Below are 19873 nucleotides of genomic sequence, written 5' to 3' on the forward strand. Positions count from 1 at the left end.
GGAGGATGGATTGTGTTGGACTGGGGGTTGTCCCCACAGGGTCCCCCAGTGCCTTTGGCTCCCTGCCTGCCCCCCTTGGCCCCCCAGGTGCCTGGGCCCTTCCAGGGGCAGCTGCCCCGTGCAGGAAGCTGGAGGGATGCCGAGCAAGGGGGCTGGATCCGTGCCACAGGTGGGGTGGGATGGACTCTGTGCCAGTGCTGGGCTTGTGGCCAGGGCTGGGGGCTGTGCCAAGCCGGGCTTTGGCCTGGGGGCTGGCAGGGAGGGTGCGGGGAGGAGTTCCGGCAGGGATAAAGGAGCTCCTCACCTGCTGCAGCCTCAGGCAGCGCTGCCCAGAGCGAGAGGAAGATGAAGGTGGCTGTGCTCAGCGTGGCCCTGCTCTTCTCCATCCTCCTCCATCCACAGGCCAAGGTAAGGCACCAGCCAAACGCTGTCCCCACATCCTGCCCTTTCTGGCCTCCCATCCCACCCTTTTGGTCCCTCCTCTGTGTCCCATTCAGGGTCCCCAGCTGCCCTCCCACTGACCATTCCTGAGGCCTTTCCTTTCATGTCCCCCCTCAATCGTTTGCCTTTCTTTCTGGCCACTGCAGAGGGGTCCCCCTGTACAATTCCCTGACTCACCCCTGAATCCCACACCATCTCCCCGTCTTGTTGGTTTTGTCCCCACCTGTCCTCATTCTCCTGTCCCCACCAAGCCCCTCCCTTGCACTCCCATGTCCCTACACCTCAATTCCTTTCTCCTCCCCTGTACCTCACACGCTGCTCCTTCCACACCCCTAGCCCTGTCCCCTGGACTCTCAATGTTTTTGGGTCTCCCCCCACCTCAAACAGATCTTTTTGGAGGCCCTGAATTCCCATCCCTCTGCCTGCACCCTGCTCCCTGCACCCATTTCCCACCCCAGCCCCACAAGGTCCAGTCCGGACCCAGCCTTTGTTCTCCTTTCCAGGCACTCCTGGAAGGAACCCAAGATGATCTGCGGGAGGTGAGTGGGCTGCTGGCATTGGAGGGCATCCCCTAAGGGAATTGGGGGGCAGTGCTGTCCCCCCATCCCTTGCTGGCACCGGGGACATCCCAGTGACCAGCGAGGTCTCCTGGTCTCTCTGCAGTTGGATTTAGACAATGTCGTGGTCCTGGAGACACCTCTGGTGGGTACCACGAGTTCTGCCGGTGCCAGACCCTCCCATTGCATGGCCACCACAGCCCAGGCCATCCCAGTGTGACCCAGCACAGCCCAGTGCACCCCTCCTGACAGCCCAGACAATGCCCTGCCCCAGGGCTCCTCCCCAGTGAAGCCTTTGCCCAGGGCCCTGCTGCATTCCATCCCTGTCACCCCAGGACCCCCTGGATGAGCCAGGACGCAGCCCCTGCCCCAACTGTGGCTCTTGGCCAGGAGCCCAGTGCTTCTGGGCAGCAGCACAGCAGCTCCTGCACCCCATTGCTGCCATTCCCCCTTCCCCAAGGCCCCCCTGCTCTCCCCTGCCTCCCAGTGCAGCCCGCTGCCCCCATTGTGTCTCTAACGCTGCCTTTTCCCTAGCCTCCTGTGGCTGAAGAGCTGCGGGCTCTCCTGCGACAGAAGCGCCTGGCTGCCTCTCTGGATGCCTAGGTGAGCCGTGCCTGCAGGGACAGGGCTGGAGACAAAGCCCATCCATGTCCCAGTGGGCTCCAGAGGTCACGTTCTGGGGTTTGTCTTTTAGGGTGTGAAGGACCAGTGTACTTTTTCCTCTCCAGTGGCATGAGGAGATGATCATCACTGGAGAAAACCCCTGAACTCTTTGAGCCCTGGGCCATTTCCCCTGAAGAATCAATCATCAAGAATCAATAAATCCTTTGAGCAAAGCTTTGCTCTGTGTCCATGTGTGTCCATGGAACTGAATTTCCTCCTTTCCAGTGGTCCAGGGAAGTCAGGCCAGGTCTGGGCTTTGCTGCCTTTACACAGTCTGTGCCTTCCCCCAGACAAATGGTGTGTTGGGAGTTGTGCAGAGTCCAGGGGGAGTGGGTTGATGGGGGGGGGTGGATGTCCAAGTGGTTAGAAAGGCAGTGGTTCACTTTCAGCATGGTAGGAATGACCTGGGTTTAAAAGAAAAAGAAGTAATTTCAAAGAAACTTTCTTTTACAACTTTTTTTCCCTGTGAGAAATCACCATTTACTTCTCAATATTTTGAAAGGTCTATTAAAAACTTAATAAAACTTACAACAAAAGGATTAAATAAGGAAAAAGTTACAGCGCTGGGAGCCTTCCCCACTTGGTGGCTGGTAACCACGTGGCTGGCTCATCCACACAATGGCTGCTCTCCCTTTTATATCCTTGCTGTTGCAACAGGCAGCCCTAGTTCCTTCCAAAGGCTGTCTGTTGACTCTTGGTCACTGTCCATTGGTGTAGACTGCTTTCGTGGAACTGCATTGGAGGGCAGGTGTTGCTAAGCCGTGCCTCTTAGGAACAATCTGCCCCTCCCCAAATGGCCGGACTGCCAATATCAGCCCGGGATAACAATGCTGGGTGGGAGGGACACATTGCAGTAACATAACTATACATCTGTACAACTTCTCTTAACATACTTATCATGTTCACCCTTTAATTGGGAGAGCCAACCATCTCATTACTCATCTCTAACACTGTGGCATTCACATTCTCTGAAAAAATCCCTTTGCCCAGGATTTTTCTCCTGGGAAGCTGAGAAGCCTCAGAGAAAAAGGAAAACAATTCTTATCTCATTTGCTTTTCCTGTGTTGTGCTCATGTGCAGAATGTGTTTGGAGATTGTTTACCCACAGGTGATTGTTTGATTGGATTCTGGTGTGAGTTATTTTGACTCATTGGCCAATTATGGCCAAGCTGTGTCGAGACTCTGGAAAGAGTCACGAGTTTTCATTATTATCTTTTGAACATTCACTAAGAATCCTTTCTCTGTTCTTCAGTATAGTATAGTATATATAGTATAGTATAGTATAGTATACTTTATTATAAGATAGTATTATAAAGTAATAAATTAGCCTTCTGAGAACATGGAGTTAAATGCATCATTCCTGCCTTCGTTGGGCAACCCTGCAAATAGAATATTACACCCCCAAAATTCTTGATTTACTCAAAAGAATTTAAATGCCAAAAAAAATCTTCCTATGTCAAAAGTATGTTGAAATTATTTATTGGTCTTGAAATTTGGTTTCCTGGCGGGATGGGGCTGCTGGGTCTACCTGTCTATGGGGCACTGTGGGGCTCTGGGGTTTCCTGGGTGAGGGGCCCTACACGGTCACCTGTAATGCCTGGCCATGGTGGGGTAGAGCCACTGCAGTGTCCTGGAAAAGGGTGAGTGGTTCTACCTGGATCTTGGGTCGTTCTTGGCCACTGGGTCCATCGGCTCCAGCAGGACTTGGGTGAATTTTGGGGTGGGCCAGGTGGATCAGTTGTCCCCGGTCATCCTGAGAGCTCACCAGTCATGTTCGCCGACTCCAGTTCCAATACTGAAGGAACCACTGGTGCCAGCATCGCCCCAAGGAAGCCTCACAGCAGAACTGGCACAGGGCATTCCCCTGGCAGAGGGGCAGGGAAAATGTCTTGGCCATGAGCAGCAGAATGGCCAGAAAGCCGCTGGTGCAGGAGTTGCCCACCCTAGCAGATTGAAGGCAGGTTTGGGTTGCGTTCCTGCTGTCCTGGCAGTGAAATTCTGAGCAGAGGGCACAGAGGTGTCTTCTCCTCGGGGCTCACAGGTGACACCGAGATGCTGTGGGGGAGCTGAGCCCTGCCTGAGGGCAGACTCAGCCCAGCAGGAGCCCCGGACTGACACCGCGCTGGAGTACACAGCTGTCTCAGGGGCGCCGCATGCCATGAGTGGGGAACAGCTTCCCCTGAAACAGGGAGAGCTGAACCTTGGAGCCACCTGCTCCACAGCTGGAATGGTGTCAGTGTCAGAGAGCAGACTAAAGAGGAGAGGGAGGCCTTTGGTGTGAGATTCTGAGGAAACTTTACTCATCAGAGGGAAAAGGCACCAAAGAGCCTCAAGCATCAGTGTGCTCAGGATTTTATAGAGCACTAGAACTGTGGGTGGGCATGATCGCTGAGCCAATAGGGAATAAGGGAGGGAGGAGCAAAAGGAGGGGAATACATCTCAGGGACCAATGGGATAAGGGGGTTGAGAGGGCAGGTCACATGGGCCAATGGGGCATCATCCATGACGGGAATTCCCGAGGGGCGGAACCTGCAGGGGAGGGGTTTACAGGAGACTGACAGGGAAGGGTTCAGAACAGGGGCAGAGTTTACAGGGATGGATAGGGAAGGCAGTGGAATACAAGGTGGGGATTATAATGATTGAAGGGTAAAAGGGGAGGGATATAACCTGGGAATAATCCAGTTTGGGGAAAGACAACATACAGGGGGTGAACTGGAACAGACCATCCAAAAAGCTATGAAATAAAAGGGCACTGCAACAGCGCCCGATATAGAGGGATGCAGGACACGTTTTATGGTGCAAAAAGAAAGGAGCAGTCCTGTGCTAGTTTTATACGGTCTTTTTATAGGCCTTTTTGTAGGGTTTTTTAAGAACATCTGTCTATCCCCAGTTGGTCAGCAACAAGTTGTTACCCAGTATTGACTGGTCACTCAAACCCCTGGTGTGTATGTGCAGGAAAAGTTGTTTGTGAGAGATAGTTTTCATTTTTCTGTCTAATAGGGAAAATAGAGTTTATATTTATACGGGTGGCTGGTGTTAATCACAGTCTTACAGCTCTTTTTCAGGGAGAGTAGGTTGTTTTCCACAGTCCTAGAGCTCTTTCTCAGGAAAAACAAGTTGTTTTTCACTGCTCCACATCTCGGTTCTCACAAAGAGTTGTCAGCTTTCTCATGGCTTCTTCCTCTTGCTGGGATTTATTAAAAGGCCTTCAAAGGATTCACCTTGAGCAGGACAAGAGCCCAGTTGAGGCTACACTCAAAATAGATGACTGGTCAGGAGTTTTCACACTTTTATAAGGTTTGGTCCATTTAAATATTGGGGTTAGTTGTCCAGTTACAGCCTCAGATTATGCAGTCCCATCCTCCCGGTTTGCTTTCCTCAATTCGCTGTTATTTGCACTTTTTGTGCCTGAAACTGCAACAGTGTCCGGTTCTGGGGCTGGAAAAGGATTGTTTTGTCTGACTACACTGTGAAGAGAACTTGCTAACACTGTGTATGAAGTCCAGAGTTACAGACTAATGCAGTAGAGAATCTGGAAATATGACAGCTAAAACTGAAGGCATCAGCCTGTTCTATGTTCCCTTGGTTCCATGGGGATCCACAGCATCACAATGGCCACTTGTTCCCACGAGATTCCCTGATGTCACCATGGTGTCCTTGGACACACCTGGTCACAACTGACCCACGGTTCCATGAGGTTCCCCAGTGTCACCATAGTCACTATCAGAGGCTGGATGAGATCAATGTCCTGAGACACCCTGGGATGAGCTGTCAATCAGTCTCACAGTGGGTACAGTGCTAACCCAGCCCTGATTGCCTGTGTGATCAGAAATCCCACCTGGGGGGAGGCCCAGAAAGGCCTGGAGGCTTAAAAACATGGAGTGCAAGGTCAGCCCCTGGTATGGACTCTGCCTTCTCCTGGGGTTTGTGTCTCACACACGTTGGAACCCTAGGAGCTGTTAGTCATATGTGTGTCTTTCTATAGAGCTTCTGTCTTTCTGTCTCTCTCTCTTTCTTCTCCTTCTAATGCTCTTTATATGGAACATTTTTGGGTACCTCAACAGCTTACGTGTTCATTGATTTCTATGTCAAATGAACTAAGTTAATGAAGTTATTGCTATGATAAGTGTTTTCTTTGTAATTGGATGTTGCATGAAATCCTCTTCCAAAGTTTCTTGGTTTTTTGTACTTTGCCTGTAAAAATTTGTGTAATTCCTGACCTCTTGCAAATATCTGGCTGGTGTTTTCCCTGTGCACCAAACTCGAAAAAAGGTGGCAGGTGAATTTGTGAGTTAGCACGCAAACCCCAAACGGAGCTCCGGGTGCGTGGAGGATAGGGGCGGTGTGAGTCGCACACAATCCCTGGAGTGCGGGGACACGGGTCCCTACCAGGGTTTGGGGTGCCCCGAGTACAGCAGCAGCACTGAGTAGAGCCAAGAGGGCCCCAGTGCCCAGGGTGGAACGGCGGTGCTGGGGGTTCAGTGTGCCGCAGGTCAGGTAGAAACCGTAAACCCACTGGAGGCCCCTTGGGGTCACAGGGCAGGGAAGGGCTGTGCTTACAGGGCAGGGCAAGGCTGGACCTGCCCCTTCCTCCCCCACATACAAAATGTTTAGAGCCAACAATCTCCTCCAGTCTATCACAACAGGCAATGCTGGAGGTGAAATCCCAGTTGTGGCCATGGGCACCTGGCTAAGAAGGACAGTTCTTTCCATAGGAAGGAAAGCACAGAGCCCCAAGATTTGGAAGGCAGGTGAGAGCCGCAGTAGGCCAAGGCCAGCTAGACTTGTCAGTAATTGCAGATTTTGGATTTAGGGAATTTTGGAGGTGGAAACCCAATCTCAGCCATGGGCACCTGGAGAAGCAGGACAGTTCTTTCCCATGGGAAGGAGAGCATGGAGCCTCCCCCAGTGTTTTGGGGACAGATGAGAGGTGACCCTTGTGAAACTACTGCCAGCCAGACTTATCCTGGCAATATGCCTATGGGAACAATCTCTGGATATAAGGAACTTTGGAGGTGAAATCCCAATTCTGGCCATGGGCGCCTGGAGCAGAAGGACAGTTCTTTTCCATTGGGAAGGAAAGCACAGAGCCCTAGTGTTTCAGCAGCAGATGAGAAGTGACCCTCAACATGCAAAGGTCACTTGGACCAGTCAGGCAGTCCATGGGAAGCCAAAGCAGCCAGACCTGTTCTGTTTTCCCTTGGTTTTATGGGGCTCCATATTGTCACAATGGTGCCTTGGATCCATGGGGCCCCGCAGTGTCATAATGGTGACTTGATTCCATGGGTTCCAGCAGTGTCACAATGGCCCCTTGATTGCAAGAAGACCTGCAGTGTCACTGGCCCCCAGGTTCAATGGGGTCCCAAAATGTCACAGTGGCCCCCAGGTGTCATAAGGCCCTGTAGTGTCACAATGGTCCCAAGGATTCTATGAGCCCTTGCAGTGTCACAATGGTCCCAAGGATTCCATGAGCCCTTGCAGTGTCACAATGGTCTCCGTGGTTCCCCAGGCCCCACAATGTCATGTGACTCCTCTGTTCCATGAAGTCTGCAATGTCTCAATGGACCTTTGGACCCTGGGGCTTTGCTGTGTCACAATGGTCTCCTCTGGCTCCACAGTGTCACAATGGACCATTGATGACAGGAGGCCACTCTGTGTCACCCTGGAGCTTTGGTTCCATGCAGCCCTGCAGTGTCACAATGGTCTCCTTTGGTTGCCCAGTGTCACAATGGACCACTGATGACATGAGACCATGCAGTGTCACAATGGATCTTTGGTTCCATGCAGCCCTGCAGTGTCACAAAGGGGTCTTGGTTTCACGTGGCCCCACAATATCACAATGCTCCTCCCAGGATCACAATGGTCTCACTGGTTCCATGAGGCTTCACAGTCTCACAATGCTTTGCTTATTCCATGGGGCCTCATAGTGTCACAATGGTCTCCATGAGTCCCCTGAGTGTCACAGTGGTCTCTGTGATTCCATGGGCCCCTCAGTGTCACAATAGCCCTTTGGTTCCATGAGGCTGTAAAGTGTCTTAATTGTCTTTTCATGGTTCCACGAAGCCTTGCAATGTCACAGTGAACCTTTGGTTCCATGGAGTCCCACAGTGTCACAATGGCTGCCTGGTTCCATGACACAAAAAAGTGTCATTATGGTCTCCGTGGTTCCATGAGGCCCGGTGGTGTCACAATGGACCCTTGGTCCGATGCGGCCTCTCAATGTCACGATGATCCCTACATTCCATGGAGTCACACAGCGTCAGTACAGTCCCCTTGGTTCCTTGAGGCCCAGCAATGTCAAAGTGGTCTCCATGACACCATGAGGCCTCACATTGCCAAAATGGTCCCTTGGTCTCACAGGGCCCCACAGTGTCACAATGGTCCCTTGGTCTCAGAGGGCCCCACAGTGTCACAATGGTCCCTTGGTGTCACAAGGCTCCACAGTGTCACAATGCTCCCTTGGTCTCACAGGGCCCCACAGTGTCACAATGGTCCCTTGGTGTCACAAGGCTCCACAGTGTCACAATGCTCCCTTGGTTCCATGGCCCTGTGCTGCTGCATTCCCCTCTCCCCTTCTCAGGCCGCCCTGCCAGCTGAGAAATGCTCCTTGGGCCTCGGTCTTGGCCAACAGCCCCTGGGCTCAGCTCCTGTGCAGCTCATCACAAACACTGCTCCAGCCACTGCTGCTGCCCAACCAGCTCCTGGTTCCTTTAGCAGCAGCCCTGGGAACTGGTTTTGTTCCCTCCGTGGCAAAACATCCCTGTTCTCACACTGCCAAAGAAAGCTGTTGATGCCAAGTGCGTCCAGGATGAACCATTGCTGGGACTGAAGCCCCTCTCTTTGGGCCCTGCACACAGCGCTCCAAAAGGAGCCCTTGGAGCTCTCCTGGGCCAGCGACTCCCTCTGAGTGGGGCCTCTCCCAGACGGGAACTCTCCCGTTTGCTGCACTCGGGGATCCTGAACAATGACAGAGCCTGGGCCGATCCCCCCACTCCTCCAGGCTCAACCCTTTGCCCACTGGGGAGATGCCAAAGGATCCACAGTGAGCATTTCCTGCCCTCAGGGGAATTTCTCACAGGTGCCTTGCACTGACTCTTGGTGTCTGTGTGCACACGCGAGTGCCTGTCCTGGGGAGATGTGGCAGAAATGCTGCTCTCTGAGGGGTTGTTGTGCCTTGGATAGCTGAGTCAGTCAGGCCTGTAGGGAAGGTTAAATCACAAGGCCTAAGTTAAATTAAATGCTGCTGAGAGTTTTTCTTTTGCTAAGTGGTTACCTTTAATATAAGTTTTATGTTAAGTTCAATATTGTTAAATGTTATTCCTCTGTTAAATTGGGAAGTCATAGGTTTACGTTAGGTTACATGCTGTTACGCTCTGCTCTTTTGCTGAATTGTGAGGTTGAAACTATCAGTTAAGGCTAATGTATAAGTAATGTCCGGTTAAGTCTGAGCTCTGGTAAGCTTTCAGGCCGTGTTCCTTTTATCCTTGCCCTTGCTGTCCTTGTGTCACACACACACACACAGAGGGACAGTTCTCAGTTCTCAGTTCTCTAATTTTTGGTTTGATTGCCTGGGTTCTGTTTGGTTTTGTTGTTGCTTTGTTTCCCTGGTGTGCCTGAAGAGTCCAGTCAGGAGCAGAACGACTCTTGCCAAGGAACTTTGTGCTGCTGTTGGTTAATATTAAATCTGATTTTTGCTGCTCCCTTGCTGGGGATTTTTTCAGCGCTCTCAAGCCCTTGTTCGTAACAGGGTGAAGGAGCCCTGGCCCAGGCTCTGGCTCTGGGGGACACAGGGACCCTGCCGGGAGGTCCCTGTCCCCCTGTGCCACCCCCAGGGCCCCGGCCCCCCGTCCTTGTGTCAGGCTCTGGGGTCGATCTCGTGGAACATCCTCTGGGGGAGGCTGCGGGGCCAGGGGTGGGGGGACCCGGGGGGACAGGGGACCCCGCTGTGCACAAGCAGGGTTGGACTGCTCTGGGGGGAGCTGTGAGGGGGGCCGGGGCAGAGTGACCTTCCCAGTGACCTCACACAGCCCCTGTGATGTCACACAGCCCCCGTGATGTCACACTGCCCCTGTGATGTCACAGAGCCCCTGTTATGTCACACAGCCTTCTCTGTGATGTGACACTGCCCCTTTGATGTCACAGAGCCAACTCGATGTCACCTTGTGATGTCATACAGCAGTGCTGTGACATCACAGAAAACTGATGTCACAAAGTCACCCTCTGATGTCACAATCTGTTCTGTGATGTCACAGCCTGCTCTATGATGTTCCACAGCCACCAGGTGATGTCACAACCAACTCTCTGATGCCACAGAGCCACCCTCTATGATGACAGACTATGTTCTATGGCCTCAGACCCTACTCTGTGATGTCACAGCCAGCTCTGGGATGTCACAGAACCTTCAAGAACCCTCAAGAACTCAGTTCTATTGAAACACTGAAGTTTCTTGTACTTTGAAGAGATCCCTGTAAGGGACACGACAGGGAAAGTGTCCCCAGGCCCCAGGCAGAGCAGAGAACTGCAGGCACTGATGGCAGCTGCGGACAAAGAGAAGCCAAGTCTTGGTGCCCTGGGGCACAGCAGGTTCTGTGCCACCAAGGGCTGTGAGGAGACACCTTGTCCTGAGGCACTGGGGCCTCCTGGCACAGCCCCAGCCAGGCTGGGCACTGTCACCCCCTTATCCTGTCCTCAGCATCTCCCCCTAGCCCACATCCCAGTGGCCTCAAGGATCTGCTGGAAGGAGTCCCTGGGGAGCCTTGCTCAGCAATGGCCCTGGGGGCTCCTGAATGCTCCCTGCAGGCACTTCAGGCTTTTCAAAGGACTTGGAGTTTTGCTTTTGCTTTGGAGTCTCTGAGAGCTTTGTGCAGTCATGGCCTCCAATTATGTGTTGTAGTTAGTTCTTAGAGAGGCTTTGTCAGTAACACCACTCAGTGGGGCTCATTAATGCTTCAAGGTACTTCAGTTCTTTTAAGGTACTTAGTGTTTCCCTTGGGATAAACTCTGGGAGATATTTGTCCAATCATGGCCCCAATTATCTGCGTTAATTAGTCCCTGGAGAGCTTTGTACTGACACTCAGTGGGGCTCATTAATGCTTTGAGACACTCAAAGTGCTGAAGGTGCTTTGGATTTTCCTTTCCACACTGAGTGTCTGAGAGGTTTTTGTGCCATCCTGGCCACCAATTCTCTCCTGCAAGGAGTGCATGAGGAGCTTGTGTTGGAGAGGGACCTCATTGGGAGCCATGAATGCCTGGAGAAACTTGGGGTGTTTCCTCTGCCTTTGACTCCTGGCAAGGTTTGTGCAATCTCCTCCCAGGCCCTGATGTTCAAGGGCTCAGCTCCAAATGCACAGTGAGGCTCCTGAGGATCAAGCAAGTCCTGACAAACCCTGGCTCTGCCTTGATTTCCCTCTGCTCCAGTGCAGTTCATTAGGACGGTTTCCTTTGACAGTTATGGAGAAATAGTTCAAAGAGCTTCCAGGAAATATGTAGTCCTATTTTAAAGGGTGTCTTTTATTGCTGTTCCTATTACACAAGAGGTGATTGCAGCATTCAGTGACTGATATTGATCCAGGGACTCTCCTAAGGAGCCCTGGCCTGCTCAGAGAAGCTGTGCCTTGAGCTCTGAGCCAGTGTAGACAACCTTGCTCCACATTCCCCAAGCCCATTATGTCTCTCCTCACTCACCTGGAACCTGCTTTGCTTGAAGAGCTGGCTGCACACAGCCAAAGAGGGATTTTCCTTCTTTGATTTTGAAGCAATCTAAAACTCCTGAGTTTCCCCATTGCAAACAGACATCCTCCTCAAGTGTGTGCCAAGCCCAAGCTGCCACCAGGAGCACTCCAGACCTGCCCTGGGCCAGCTGTGAGGGTGGATCATCATCCCAACATGCAGTGGTGCCATTGCAAGGGACTGTTGCCATGGACACTGCAATGACCCCACTGCTGGGTTTGGGTGCCATGGCAACCCCCATCAGTTCAGGTTTCCTTGGAAACCAGCCCAAGGAGCCATTTCTGCAGCCAGGTTCCATGGCCACTTGCCTGCAGAGCTGTTGCTGTCCTCAGCGGCCATGGCAACCCTGGGACAAAGCAGTGCCCGGGCTGTTCCAGGTGCAATTGCAGTGACACTTGTTGGTGCCACCAGGTGCCATGGAAATGGCCACGGGGACCCGTTCCTTGGTTTGATGCCATGGCAACCAGTGCCCGGAGCTGTTGTGATGGTTGGTGGCCATGGAAAGCTGCCCTGGCCCTTGTTCAGGGCTGGTGTCAGTGCCCAGAGCCAGAGGGGATCCCTTGCTGGGGGCTGTGCCATGGCCACCTGCCCTGTGCCGCGCTGGCCGCTCAGGCACCAGGAACCAGCAGCCAATGGCACTGCCAGGGCCAAAGGCCAGGTCAGCCAGACAGAAAGGGGCAGGGCTGGGCACTGTTTCCATGGCAACCGGCACTGGGGGGACACCTGGGTCACCTGGCCTGGCAGTTGCCATGGAAACCCCTGGCAGGGACTGAGGGCACAGCCCCTGGCACTGAGACACTGCTGGGCCGGGTGCTGAGAACAGCGCTGAGCACGCAGAGATGGTTTTGTTCTTGCTGAGCTGCAGCACAGCCAAGGCCTGTCCTGCCCCTTGTCCAGCCACGCTGGGGAGGGGCTGGGGCTGCGGGGGAGCTGGGCAGGGACACAGCCAGGACAGGGGACCCCAACTGACCCCGGGGTACCCCAGACCAGAGCACATCATGCTCAGGGTATGAAGGGGGGAACAGGGAGGAAGGGGGGAATTTTGGAGGGAGGGCTTTTGCCTTCCCAGGGAACACTTAGGCAACAGGGGGCCCTGTTTCACCAGTGGGCAGGGTCACTACCAAAGACACAGACACCAACTGAAGGAATTGTGTCATTTATATCATGCACAGCTGCAAAGATTTACAAAAGGATAAGCTCAGCAAAGCACATCATCATTAGCAATGAATTACAAAAGAAGCTCAGCAATCCATCATAAGCCATCCTTACATTTTGATGACCAATCCCTTGGTGAAACACCAGAGGTGTTTGTGGCAGACAAAGATTCTGGCTGACTATCAAGGTACACCTTACAGACATCAGCAGTACTTTAGTGACACCGTTCTTCATTCTTTTTTCTCAATCTCATTCGAGTTAGGAACAAGAATTCTGTTGTGCATGGAGCTGGCACCTTTTTAATTCCAGAATAATGCCCCCAGGCCCTTTGCTGTTCAGCTTTACCATGCTGTCTGTGGCTAACAAGGCTTGGGGGGAGCCCTTTCCCCTCTGGCTGGAAGGGGCCGGGTCCCAGTCCCTGAGGGGCACCCAGGCTCCTGGATGGAATTCCTGTGCAAGTCCCTCAGTGTCACAGCAGCCTTCACATGGAGCCCTGTGGATCAGAGCACTTTCCAAAGGGGCCCTTGGGGCATACAGGGAGATCTGGTCTGGCAGGATGTGTAAAACCATATCCTGTCAGATCTCCTTGTTCTCAGACAGAATCCTTGGATGCAGGGACACATTCCCATTGTTCCTGCCCAGGTTTCAGGACTCAGAGTTGTCTTTCCCAGGAGTTGCTCCTTCAGCTGCCTTGGGAGGGCCTTTTGGCCTCGGGACCCATACTCTGGCTCCATTATTAGGACTGCTGCACCCAAACCCTTTATTTGCACAAACAGTGGTTATTGGAGGTGGATCTCCTTTTTTCACAATCATTCCTAAAAATGCAGTCTCAATAATTGTACTACCCTGTCACAGGGTTGACTAATCCAATCCTGGCACTATTGTTTACAGAATTACTGTAATTTCTCCTTGATATTCTGCATCATTTCCTCCTGCCATGACAGGAACACTTTGCAAGGCCAAGCTCCAAGGGAGCAGTTACCAAAGCAAAGTGTCCTGGAGGAATCTGAATTCCTGTTTCAGAATTGACAGCTCTCATTAGCTTTGAATTTCTCCTAATTAATTCCAGTGCATGAAGGCCCAGCCCTGCAGCCTCTGGGCTGGCCCTGCCAGGGGCCATCACAGCCAGAACAATTTCCCAGGCAGCCCAAGTCTCACTGCCCATGGTTGGATTTGCAAATTGGGGGCAGCCGTGCACAGCCTGGGGGTTTCCATTTCCCCAGTGGGCCATTGTGAAGGGCATGGAGCACATCTGGGAGATGGGTTCTCCATGGACAAAGGTTCCCATCTCCTTATTTTTCCAACTGCTCTTTTAACAACTCCTTCACCCGTGCACCCAATCCTGCAGCTTGTGCATAATCTGGTACATGAAAAACCCTGCAGGCAAAATCACTGTATTTTTCACAGGAACAGACAAAGCACCCGGCACCACAGTATCAGCAACCCGTCAAAAATAGCCAATTTTCTCCCTTTCTCCCTTTTTCATTGTATACAATCTCAAAAAGTTGACCACTGACATGAGGGTCCTGGCCAGTCCTGTTCTGTAGGGTATTTAGTGTTACATCCCTGAGCAGCCAAAGCTACCAAATTAGTATTGTCAGCACTATTTCACGTTATTATATAATTTCATAGATAGATAGTGATATAGAAATATAGATAGATACAGACATAAATAAATTTGTATAAATAGATAGATTGAGGTCTTATTATACTATAAATACATATATAATTATTATGTATATAGATATTTCACTTGCACAAATGCATATCAGTTCAAGATTAAAACCTTCTTCTCTTGCTCCATGTGGGAGCATTCCAACAATCATTGTTCCTTCTGAAGGTGCTGTTTCCTATGTACTCTCAACAAATTCATCTTTGTCTGCCCAAACCCACACGGTCTTTTCCTTTTCCATGTGCAATTTTTGGATGCATTTGAAGACATCCAGGGGTGCAGCCTCTTTTACCCGACTGCCCCACTGCTCCCACGGGGCTCCAACCTCAGCCCACTCCAGAGCCAGGGAACTCCAGGAAAGGGCTTCCCAGCTGGGAATTTCTGATGGCACTGATTCCTCACATTTACACTGAACAAGTGACATTTTGTTGGGATCTGGCCAGACTGTGCCAGTTTTGTTTTACCAGTGGGCAGGGTCAGCACCAAAGACACAGACTCCAACTGAAGGAATCAGTGTCATTTCCTGCAGTTCAGAGCAGCAAAGAATCACAACAGGAGCAGCTCAGCAATGCACCCAACCATCCCCACCAAAGATTGCAGCAGTGATTAAGAAAGATCCAGCAGCATTTACCCTCAGCCTTTACCATCCCCCAGACCCACACAGCAGCTGGGGAAGCTGTCACAGCCAAGGGCTGCAGAGCCACTCCTGGGCACTGGGAATTCCTGCAGGTGCCTCCAGCCCCAGGTGAGGCTCCAACCCTGCTGGGAGAGGGCCCAGCTCTGACAGTGCTGAATGAACAAACTGACAGCACTGCTAGTGTGGCAACATCTGCTTTCATCCTCCTCTTAGGTTCCTCCCAAAGCCTGGCCAGGGCTCAAGGAGAAACCAAGGGAGGTGACTTTGACCATACAGCCCCAAACAAGGCCAGATGTCAGATTTCATGGCCTTGTCTGGCTTCTAAATACACAAAGGTCAATACATGTTTCACGAATGAGTGGCTACATCTATCTCAGTGCTAATGACCATGCATATTTCATCAGGGAGCAGATACAAAGATAACCTTTGCTTGGAAGGTTCATCCAGAGGCCATCTTTGGCTCAGGGCCTGCTGTTCAGGCCGCACTCAGGGCTGGTGTTCAGACCTTGGCACTTCAGGGACGTGTTTTAGTGCTGGGCTTGGCACTGCTGGCTGAGTGGCTGCACTGGGTGAGCTCAGAGGGCTTTTCCAACAGAAAGGATTCTGTGGCTCCATGCTAATATCCACTGCATTCAGCTGGGGCTATTTTAGCAGCATTACTTTGCTCAGAAAGTCTCCTCTTGCCCAGCTCCTGTGGCCTGAGGCTTCAGCTCCTTCAGTTCCTGGTGCTGAGGTGCTCATGCTGAACGAGACGAATCGGAGAGAAGAGCACAGTCCATGCAATTCCTTCTGGGACATGGAGAGGGGAGGCTGTGCAAACAGGAGCATTGTTTGCTGTGGCCTCCTCTCTGCCCTTCACGTCTTTCAGCGCTTTGAACCAGCCAAGAGCTTTCTCCAAGACTGCAATGGAGCAGCTGCTCCTGCTCCCAGGCCTGGCTCTCTCCAGTCTCTGCCCTTGCCTGGTTCTGTCCCTCTTGCTGTGCCCTCTGTTTCCCCAGGGCTCGCTGGCTGCTGCCCAGGACTGTGGCACTGGCACACATCCAGTGCTCCAGAGCCTCCTTTCTGTGCCCTTGCAGCTGCCTGGGCACAGCAGCCTTTTCCATCTGGAAGCTCCCCATGGACAGGGAGTGCCCAGCTCTGTTCCTTGCACAGCCTCCAGGAGCCCAGGGCTGCCATCTCCAGTCCCTGCTGGCACTGGGGGCTCCCAGGTGCCTCAGGCTGCTGTGACACCGCTGCACACGGGAGGGAAGAGGGGCAGGGGCTGTGCTCAAAGTCAGCTCCATCTGCTGCTGCTGCTGCTGCTGCTGCTGCTGCTGCTGCTGCTGGTGCTGGTGCTGCTGCTGTGGGGTCATTTGTGCACCCCCAGGCCAGAGGGATCAAATCCTGCCAGTCTCTTCCAGCCCTGGCTGATCAGAGTTTGGGCCTTGGAGCCTCAGGTGGCAAAAGGCAGCTGCTGCTGGTCCCTCTGTGTGCCCGTGTTCAGCAGTGCTGCTCCATCAGTCTGTGCCCAGCAACGGGGAAAAGCCTCAGCCCTGCAGGGCCAGGAGCTGCCGGGCTCTGCCTGAGCAGCTCAGCCAGCAGAAAGGGAGCTGCTCCACACAGGAACCAGGAGCAAAGGACATTTCTTCTGTAGGACATGTTTTCTATTTAGAAGGAAAAAAAGGAAAAAGGAAAAAACTAGGTAAATTGTAAAAGATAAGAATAAAATCCAAGTGTTAGTGAAAAAACATAACACAATGTTAGTGAAAAAAACAAAACATAAAGGCAAAGACACATTCTTTGCATTAAGAGGTAAATGATCTTTTTCAAAAGAGAACTCAGTTCTTTACATTGTAAATGTGCTGATGGCATGGATCCATCTTACTGACCTCAGCAGCCTCTTAAAAGATTTTGGGCTTTGTTCCCAACACTGGTATTTGAAATTGTGCTCAAAGCAAGAGGAAATTGCTTTGTGCCCTTCCAGCTCCAATCAGGACTGGGAATGGAAACTCTGTCAAACCCCAAATCCTTTAGAAGATCACCCTCCTTCTCACCCTGCAAATGAGCTGCACATTCCTGTTGTAACTGCCAGGAGTTTCTTAGAGACACGAACTCCCACTGACAGCTTTTTGCTCTGGTTTGGCAGTGCAGAAGGGCAATTCTCCATCCATCAGCTCCAGACTGCAGTACCTCAGGAACACGGCCCACTCGCCAGCTTTGGCCCACTCGTGGCACTTCTAGAGAAGGAAGAAAGTGCAATTGCACAATTCCAGCCAATCAAGAAGGAAGAACGGGACACACAAAACACCCTGTATAGATCCAGGCGTTCAGCTGGGACTGTGGAGAATTTGGGTCCTTGCCAGTTGCATGTGTGTCCCCAGCTGCAATCTCTGGGCCTGCAGCAGAGTCTCACTCACCTGCCAAAGCAGAAAGCTCAGGCACTGTGCTCGCAATGGGCTCGTCTGATGCAGAGCTGTCAGAGCAATGTGAGGGCAGAGCCAGCCCAGCTGGGCCCAGGGCTGAGCCCAGAAGAGCCCTGGCAGAGCCCAGAGCAGCCTCAGCACCCGCAGAGCCCGGCTGCAAGGAGAGAAAGCAAAAAGTGCCCCCATCAGCTGAGGGCTCCTGTGCCCTTGTGCCAAGGCCTGCGGTGCCCAGGCCATGCTGGCTGCACCCAGAGCTGTGCCCAGAGCTGCCCATCCCTGCTGCCAAAGGCACAGAGCAGGAGGGCAGCACATGTGCCCAGCCTGCAGCCAGCCACGGCACATCCAGCCCTCAGCAGCTGCCCGGAGCAGGATGCTCCTGTGCTCGCTGCCATCTCCCAAAAGCTCTGATCCCACCCTGCCAAGCACACAGGGAACCCACCTCACACCACCCATGGCTGGAAGAAAAGCTGCTCCCAAACCATGGCCTCAGCCTTCTCCAGGGGCACGGCCCATCCACACCACAGCTGCTCCCAAGCACTTCCCCATCCACACTGGACCACCTGGAACGCTTCCTCTGGAATAACAAACAACACATTATTGAAAAGAGTTTAGAGACAAAATGGGAAAACAAGAAAATTGGTAAAAAGTCTTATCTCTGTCAGGGTCTTGAGGAAGGCCCAACCCCTGCATGCCAGGGAAAAACCCAGCCATGGCTGTGGGAAACCCACACTTTCTCTCTTCCCCTCTGCACTGCCCCCCAAAATCACGGTGACCCCAAAGCAAACAAGGGCAGTGGAGCAGCCCAAGCCCTTCCTTGCCTGCACAGCAAAGCAGCTCTGCACAGGTTCTGGAGTCCCACCTCTGCTCCCACCATGGGGCTTTGTTTGTGTCGGGCTGGCTGCCCAGCCCCAGCCCCAGCCCAGGGCACAGTGGGTGCTGGGGGCTGTTGGCAGGGCCAGGAGCCCAATCCCATTTCGTACCCACCCCAGCCCATGCCCCACCCTGCCAAAAGCAGCTGGGCAGCCACTGAAGAATGAGTTGCATCTGCCCCAGCAAAGGGGGAGCCTTTGGTTCCTCGCCACGCTGGGTTATGCCCAGATCTGGCAGAATTTCCCGGGTGGGACTCATCTGCAAATTCCCTGTGGAGTTTGGCTTTGAAGAAGGTGCCAGAATCAAAGTGCACCACCTTCAGCCTCCAGTGGCCAGGCTGAGGAAGAGCTTGTCATCCTTGATGTCACCCTCGCTGTCTCCAGCAGCAGCAGCAGCAGCAGCAGCAGCAGCAGCAGCAGCAGCAGCAGCATCCCCACCCGGTACAGCTTCTCCAGGGGCTCCTTCTCCTTCCCTGGGGGCAGACCAGACTCCCAGGGCTCTGCCCAGGGCCCCAGCTGTCAGGGAACCAGGACAAGCAAAACCAGCTGGGATGGCGGCCACCAGTGCTGGGCAGAGCAGCTCAGCTCCAGCACAAGGGCTGTGTGTTCCCATCCCATGACCCCGGTGCAGTGACACAGGCAGCACAAAAAGCTCTGGGTTCCTTTGCTTCTCATTGCCAAGGCATATGTGGAGCAGGAACTTACCAGGGCCCTGGATCAAAGTGTGCCTGTGGCTCTCCCCCTTCTTTTATGGCAGAGGAATATCCCACATCCAAGGATCACAGAACAGGTCTTCCAGTGTGGGTCTGTCCAAGGAGTTCACGGATAAACACCACCTGATCAGGTCTTTGCACTCTGGGAAGAGAAAGCAGAAACTGCCGGTCAGCCAGAGAAGGCTCCTGTCTGCTTTGCCCCCCTATTCCCACGCCCAGGCCATGCTGGATGTGCTCAGAGCTGGGCCTAAACTTTCCCATCAATTCCCTGTTTTGGAGGAGAGCAGGACATGTGCCACCTCCTCAGCAGCTGCCCGAGCAGGATGCCCACTAGCCTGCTGCTGGCTCCCAGCACTGGGATTCCCCCCATGCCCAGAGAAGAGGATCCACCTTGAGAGAGCCCTTGTGGCAGCGGGAGCTGGCCCCAGCTGAGGTTCTGGCCCCTTCTGAAAGGGTGCTCCCCGCAGACCATCTGGTGCAGCAGGATGCCCAGGGACCAGACTGTTGCTGCCTCGCCATGGTACCAGCCAAAGTCGTTCCATTCCGGGGGGCTGTAGGACAGTGTTCCTATGGAATACAGATGGAGTTCATCAGGGGGATGCTGCTGCTCCCAGAGCCTGGCCCCAGCATCCCTGGGTGTGCGGGGGCTGCATCAGGGGCACACAGCGTGACCACTGCCCTCTCGCCAGCATCTGGGACTTGTGCACAAAGTTAGGGTTGGAAAAGAAGCCTCTGGTGTTGGAAGAGGGCAGCCCTGGCTAGGCCCGACCATGACATGCAAAGGAAAAACCCACTCCATGCTGGGGAAAAAACATGCCCTTATCCTCCCTGCCTGCATTTCCCCAAAAATAATATGAAGCCAAGGGAAACAGGGCGAGTGAAGCAGCCCAAGCCCTTCCTGTCATCTGCATACAAAAGTGGCTGGGGCAAAGGTTCCGCCCTCCCTCTCTGCTACCCCAACCCACGGGGCTTTTGGTTGGGCTGGCTGCCCCGGCCCAGCCCTAGTCCTGGGCAGAGTGGCTGGCAAAGGCTGCC

This window comes from Melozone crissalis, unplaced genomic scaffold (assembly GCF_028551555.1).
Source record: "Melozone crissalis strain CALT ecotype California unplaced genomic scaffold, PUWL_Pcris_2 ptg000201l_1, whole genome shotgun sequence".
Lineage (NCBI taxonomy): Eukaryota > Metazoa > Chordata > Aves > Passeriformes > Passerellidae > Melozone > Melozone crissalis.